The following is a 6,094-nucleotide window of genomic DNA, read 5'->3' as shown; positions in this document are numbered from 1 at the left end:
GTGACCCCCCCCCCCCCCCCACAGTATATCAGGTAATTTTACTAGCGAGGGATTTCTTAAATTTTAATCCACTCACATAATGGAATTCTATTTTGCCATTAAAACTGATGGGGGATATCATGACATAAAAACAAACTAATGGCCTCTCAGAAATAGGTAGACAAATATGAGAAAGGTCAGGTATGAAAAAAGAGTTCAATTTGCTCCTATTCTCTATAAGATACGATGACAAGTGATCTTGTAGTTTTTTGCAAAGTTTTGGTCCCAGAAGTATCTATTGTTGATACACATTTGGAAGAAAACCACCTGATACTCAGGGTTATCTCTGAGGAAGGACAGCACAGAGGCCAAGGAGGTGGGTCTTCATACCCCACTGGAGTTCAGAAAGCCATGGAATGGGTGGGTGGCACGGAGTGTAAAGACTGGATGGCATCCTAAGTGGAGTCCGTACGGGGAAAATGAAGAAAGGGCTTTTGGAGCCAGCTCTGTTTGTGAACGCAGCATCCATGTGCAAGACTGTCTCAGAGGGTACAGGCCTGTTGGTCCTCCCAGCAATTCAGATACTTATCAGTGTAAGTAAACAGAAGATTTGGAGCCTTTGTTGCCTCCACCCACTGGTATCCCTGCCAAGTTCGTTCTTAGGTTGGATGAAAAAGGCAGTATTTGTGAGATGGATTGGGATTATAGGAATCCTGACTGTTTGCCACTGTAACTGAAATATTCCTCTAATCCCCTCTACCTGCAAGGAGGGGGAGACCTTGGGGAACAGGGTAGGGCTCTCAACCTTGGCACCATTGACATTTGCATGGGTAATTCTTTTGTGTTACAGGATAGGGAGCCTTGCTCTGTAGGGTGTTTAGCAACATCCCTGGCCTCTCTCTGTACATGCCCCTCCTTGTGACAATCAAACTTGTCTCTAAATATTGACAAATGTCCCCTGGACCACAATTACCACTGGAACAGGGATGGATAATATTTTTTTAAGTGAGATTATATCTTTAAGACAAGCATGTTACAAAGCAGAGTGGTCTTACAAAGCAGTGTGAGCCTATTTTTGTTTGAGAAAATGTATATCTATGTACAGCTACACATTAAGTGTTTGATTATGAATGTTGTCTATTTTGTTCTATATGTGTTTTGTATTTTATACATTTCTGACAGTGGACATTGAATTGCTACATTGAAAGAAAAAACATGGATATTTTAAATCTTCATATTTGCACATATGCATAGAAAAACTTGATATACAACAAAATGGCAATGATAGTTACTGCTTAGTGTTATTTTGCTTCTTTTTGTTTGTACTTTCTGAACTTTTTACAGTGAACGCATTAATTTTGCAATTATAAACAAGGCGAACAGAAATTATTTCAAACATAAATGCCAGATTTAACTAACCATCAGGTACCTGCAAATAATTAGGGCCATTGAAATACATGCTTCTAACTTCAGTTGCTCAAGCCATTTTAACTGTTAGACAATGGTTTAATAACCTCTCCTACTTGAAAATAGATAGTAAGTCTTGCAGATGTTCTCCACTCAGCTCTTCATACCTCCATCCCAGCCAAAGAAACACTTCTTATTTTGATGTGAAAGTGCGTACCATCCAGTATCAGCACTTCAATTGTTCTCCCTCAGAATTTATCTACATGTTAACTTTCCTCTCTTTTTTAGTCTGTTTGCTGTAAAGGATGATCTATGTATTTTTGAATTCACAAGTTTTTCCTCTTGCTTTCCCTACTAAAATTAAGGAGAGAATCCGGGAAGGAAATAAGGAGGAAAGCTTTTCTTTCTTTGGACAGTAGATCATAGGTAAGATTCTGGATCCAAGATGGGCTGGGAGGGTTCTCTCTACAGGCATGCTTGTCTCTTCTCCCAGGTTTTATTGAATAGAAAATCTGAGGACGGGTAGAGGGAATGTGAGGTTTGACAAAACTTTTGTACTCCACCATCCCTGCCCTGGTTCTAGTAACTGCACCCACCCACCCACACACCCCATGTGATTCTTGTGGGGCTTCCTTCCACAGTCCTCCAGCCCTCTCACCACACTAGTGATCATGTGATTCCAGCTAGGCCAATCACATTCCTTCTGCCTGGAATTGGAATTACAATATGTGAGTGGAGACACACAAGGACAGCAGGTAGTCAAGGATGGATTTTCTATCTGGTGTAGGAGATCCCTGAGGAGTAATCAGCTGCATATACCTGACTATTTACTCCTTCCCAACTCAGTCCAGCCCCAAGGGTAACTCAAGTTCTCATTCACCATATCTAGGCAGTGAGAAAAACCTCACATTAAGCCCAGGCTTATTTCCATAGCAGCAGAGAGTAGTAGACTGTAGTTATTTCCAGTCTTTGTAAGTGCGTGGAAATGTCTCATTCCTACCAGGTGAAAACATGGTTGGCTGTGCCTTCACATAAGCTTTAACCAGAAACAAAGAAGTAGTAATTAAGATATTGAAGGCCAAAAATGTGTCAGTGGTAAAAATGTGAGACATGAGCAGACCCAGTAGGATTTTCATTGAGTGAAAAAGCCCCCTACACACCATGGTCTCTATTAAGTGAAGTGCAAAGCTTGAAACACCATGGACCAAGCTACAGGCACTGCCTTGAATAATCAACCAAGAATAATTGGGAATGGAGTGGATGCCACCATAATGGCATTTTTTTCTTTTCTATCTAGAAGAGATTCCCCCAAACAGGAATATTTTTTCCAAATTGACACTATAATTTCATTAATGTAGGAACAATTTTGAAATAGAGTCAGTTAACTAGATTTTGGAAAATCTATCAAATCTTACCAGATTACTTTGATTTACTTCTAAAAGATAGGACTTCTATATTCCTAAAATGTAGGCTTAAAATAACCTTAAATTTTATTGCTTTGAATCATAATAAAGTTTGATAATTTCCTGATGTTTATACTGTTTCTATCATATATACTTGCCTTCAGCTTATAATATAAACCATAAAAGTGAAGATTAATTTCACCATTTTATACATAATAGGCTAAAAACCATAAAGATGAAATGACTTGCCAATGTCAACTAGCCAAACGACCTGCAAAATTAGAATGAAAACTCACCTTTTGAATTAATGGTTATTTCCAACATGATAGTCATCAGTTATCATGGCAAGTTTACATCAGATGACTCATTAAATTAGCATAATTGAAGCAATACTTCACTAAAAATATTTAGCCCTTGGTATAGTGCTGTGAGGAAATGCAGTTGGTGAAGAAATTACCAGCTCTCAGGATCTCCTCCAGCTATTCACAAAAGTATGTAATGATTTCACTGCTGATTTAAAATAGTTGAGTACAGTCTGAAGATTATGAATAATTGGAAATTGAATACAGCAATTTATTTATATGGTCAGAGTGTATGGGAGGCCTGATGCACGAAATTCATGCAAGAGTAGGCCTTCCTTCCCCCAGTTGCCGGCACCAGATTCCTCTGGCACCCGGGACCCGGGCTTCCCTCACAGCCCTGGCTTCGTCTGGAGGGTCGTCCGGAAGGACATCTGGTCTAATTAGCATATTATGCAGCTTACCTAATAATAGACAAACATGTAAATTGACCATCCCTCTGCTACGCTCACCAGCCAATCAGGAGAGTATGCAAATTAACCCAACAAAGATGGCAGTTATTTTGCATACGTAGGCGCAAAGCGGCGGAGTGAAGACGGAAGGCTCCGGGCTGGAACAGCGAAGACAGAAGGCTCTAGGCCGGAGCCAAGGCCTGGGTCCCGGGTGCTGGAGGAAAACCGGTGCTGGCAGCCCGGGGAAGGGAAGGCCTATTGCACGAATCTCTTTGTGCAGTGGGCCTCTAGTATATATATAAGTCCCTTAAAGAAACTACTAAAAATAGAAATAAATAGCTGCCATATGCCCAGACAAAACCTATGAATGAACACTTGACCATATGGTCATCCTATCCATGGGAACTGGAATATTACTACTGAGGTCAATGTTTGGGCATCTGCCTACTAGTGTCTCAGTTAAGAAATAGAAGCTTGCCCAGCTGGTGTGGCTCAGTGGTTGAGCATCGACCTATGAACCAGGAGGTCATGGTTCAATTCCCAGTCAGGGCGTATGCCTGGGTTGTGGGCTCAGTCCCCAGTGGGGGGTGTGCAGAAGGCAGCTGTTCAATGATTCTCTATCCTCATTGATGTTTCTATCTCTTTCTCTTTCCCTTCCTTTCTGAAATCAATAAAAATATAAAATAAAAAAGAAATAGAAGCTTTAAGCAGGCCACCCAGGGAGGGCCACCTCCAAGTGCCATCTCCACTTTTGAGAGCTGTAGTCCCCTATGCACCTCTCCTGGCAATAACTCACCTGGCAGGTGAGGCCAGGCTGCTGCTGGGACATTCTGCCGGCAGGCCAAGGTATTGGTGTCTGTTTCTTTATTTTTCCCTGGAAATCACTTTTTGACGTTTCACTGCAACTATGAGCCAGGCGACTAGTCACAATACCTCCTTTAGAGTCAGTGTTTGAAATTCTGATTCCACCGTGTCTAATCTAAAGTCTACTAAACCAAGGGACAAATGAACCCAATTAGCCATTTGGACTTAAAAAAACAAAAAACAAAACAGAAGGGAACTTTTAAATGGAATCTGAAGATTGCATTACTCAGCAATCAAACATAATGGTAGGATGACCAGCTATCCTGATTTTCAACTAAAAAGGGGAAAATCAGGACAAACCAGATGGTTGGTCACTTTGATATCTGTATGTCATGATAGAAGAGGGGAAAGTAAGCAGAAGAAAGTCATTTCGTCATTATGAAACCTAAACATGATTTTGTTACATTTAGGTTTATAAATTGATCCTAAAAGAATCAATGTTAAACTGCTCTTACTTTTATTTCAATCTAGAACCGTAAAAAACTCCCTTAAAAATTGAAGTCCCTTAGAAAAATTGATATTAATTTGGTATAAATTCAGAATCAATTCAAATTTCTTCAACAATAGGGTGCCATTTGACCAACTGGCGCATATAGGGTGACCAACCGTCCCAGGTTGCCCGTGCCAGAGGGGTTCTCTGGATGAGGGACTCTCAGTACTAAAACCAGGAAGTCCCAGGAGGCCAGGCTGTTTCATCACCCCACCCATGATCTATTTCTGAAGGAATATTTAAATGAAGTGTGAGAAGAAAATCTTTTTTAAAAGATGCAATTTGTGGGAAACTGAGCCTTCATTTTACAGATGAGGAAATGGAGGCCTTGAGCGGGTAGGCCAGTGGGGTCATCCCATTTCATAGAGTCAGATTCACATTTTGAGTCTGTCCAGAGCACCTGGCTGCCAGTCCAGACAATTCTCTTTTGCACCCCACTGTTTCTCTTTCCCATGGCCCAAACCATTGATTAACATCACAGTGTGCTAGCAAGGGTATCTTCCCCCAAAGTAATGCTAAAGTTGTGGAAGGCTTGGGAGAACTGTAAATAGTCCCTTGTCAACACATCTCTGCTCTTGATTTATGAACCCTGCAACTTTGAGAGGTGGATGGGGATAGCCTGGGGGGCTCCTTGTGTTAGGGTTGGTTGAATTGCTGAATTGCAATAGCAAAAGTTTGTTGAACTGATGAATCCCAATTGCAAAATCACTTCTGTGGGCCCTGGTTCATCACAGGGCGATAACAAAGAGTTGGCAATATGAGTGATGCTATATCCCACTGGTTTTCAAGCTTCAGTGTATTAGAACCACCTTGCTTGTTAAAAACCAGGCTGCTGGGCTCCCCCTCAAAGTTTCTGATTCACTGGCTTTGGGGGAGGCTGAGAATATACATTCCTAACAAATTCCCAAGAGATTTTTCTCTGGGGCTATACTTTGGAAACTATTGCTCTCTCTCAGTGCCCCTCCTTACCCCCAATGCAGAATATTCATGTTAGGGGAGAGGTCAGGTCAGATACCTATTTTAACAAATATAATAAACTTAATGTGAAAAATTGCTAAGATTTATAAATTAGAGAAGGAATTTTTTTCTTATTTGTCTGTCCTCCCCGCCCCACCCCAGCATCAATTCATCAATTCTCAGGTGTGTGTGTGTGTGTGTGTGTGTGTGTGTGTGTGTGTGTGTGTGTGTAGGAAGGGGGAT

This window comes from Myotis lucifugus, unplaced genomic scaffold (genome assembly GCF_000147115.1).
Source record: "Myotis lucifugus unplaced genomic scaffold, Myoluc2.0 scaffold_39, whole genome shotgun sequence".
Classification (NCBI taxonomy): Eukaryota; Metazoa; Chordata; class Mammalia; order Chiroptera; family Vespertilionidae; genus Myotis; species Myotis lucifugus.
This window is presented reverse-complemented; position numbering follows the sequence as displayed.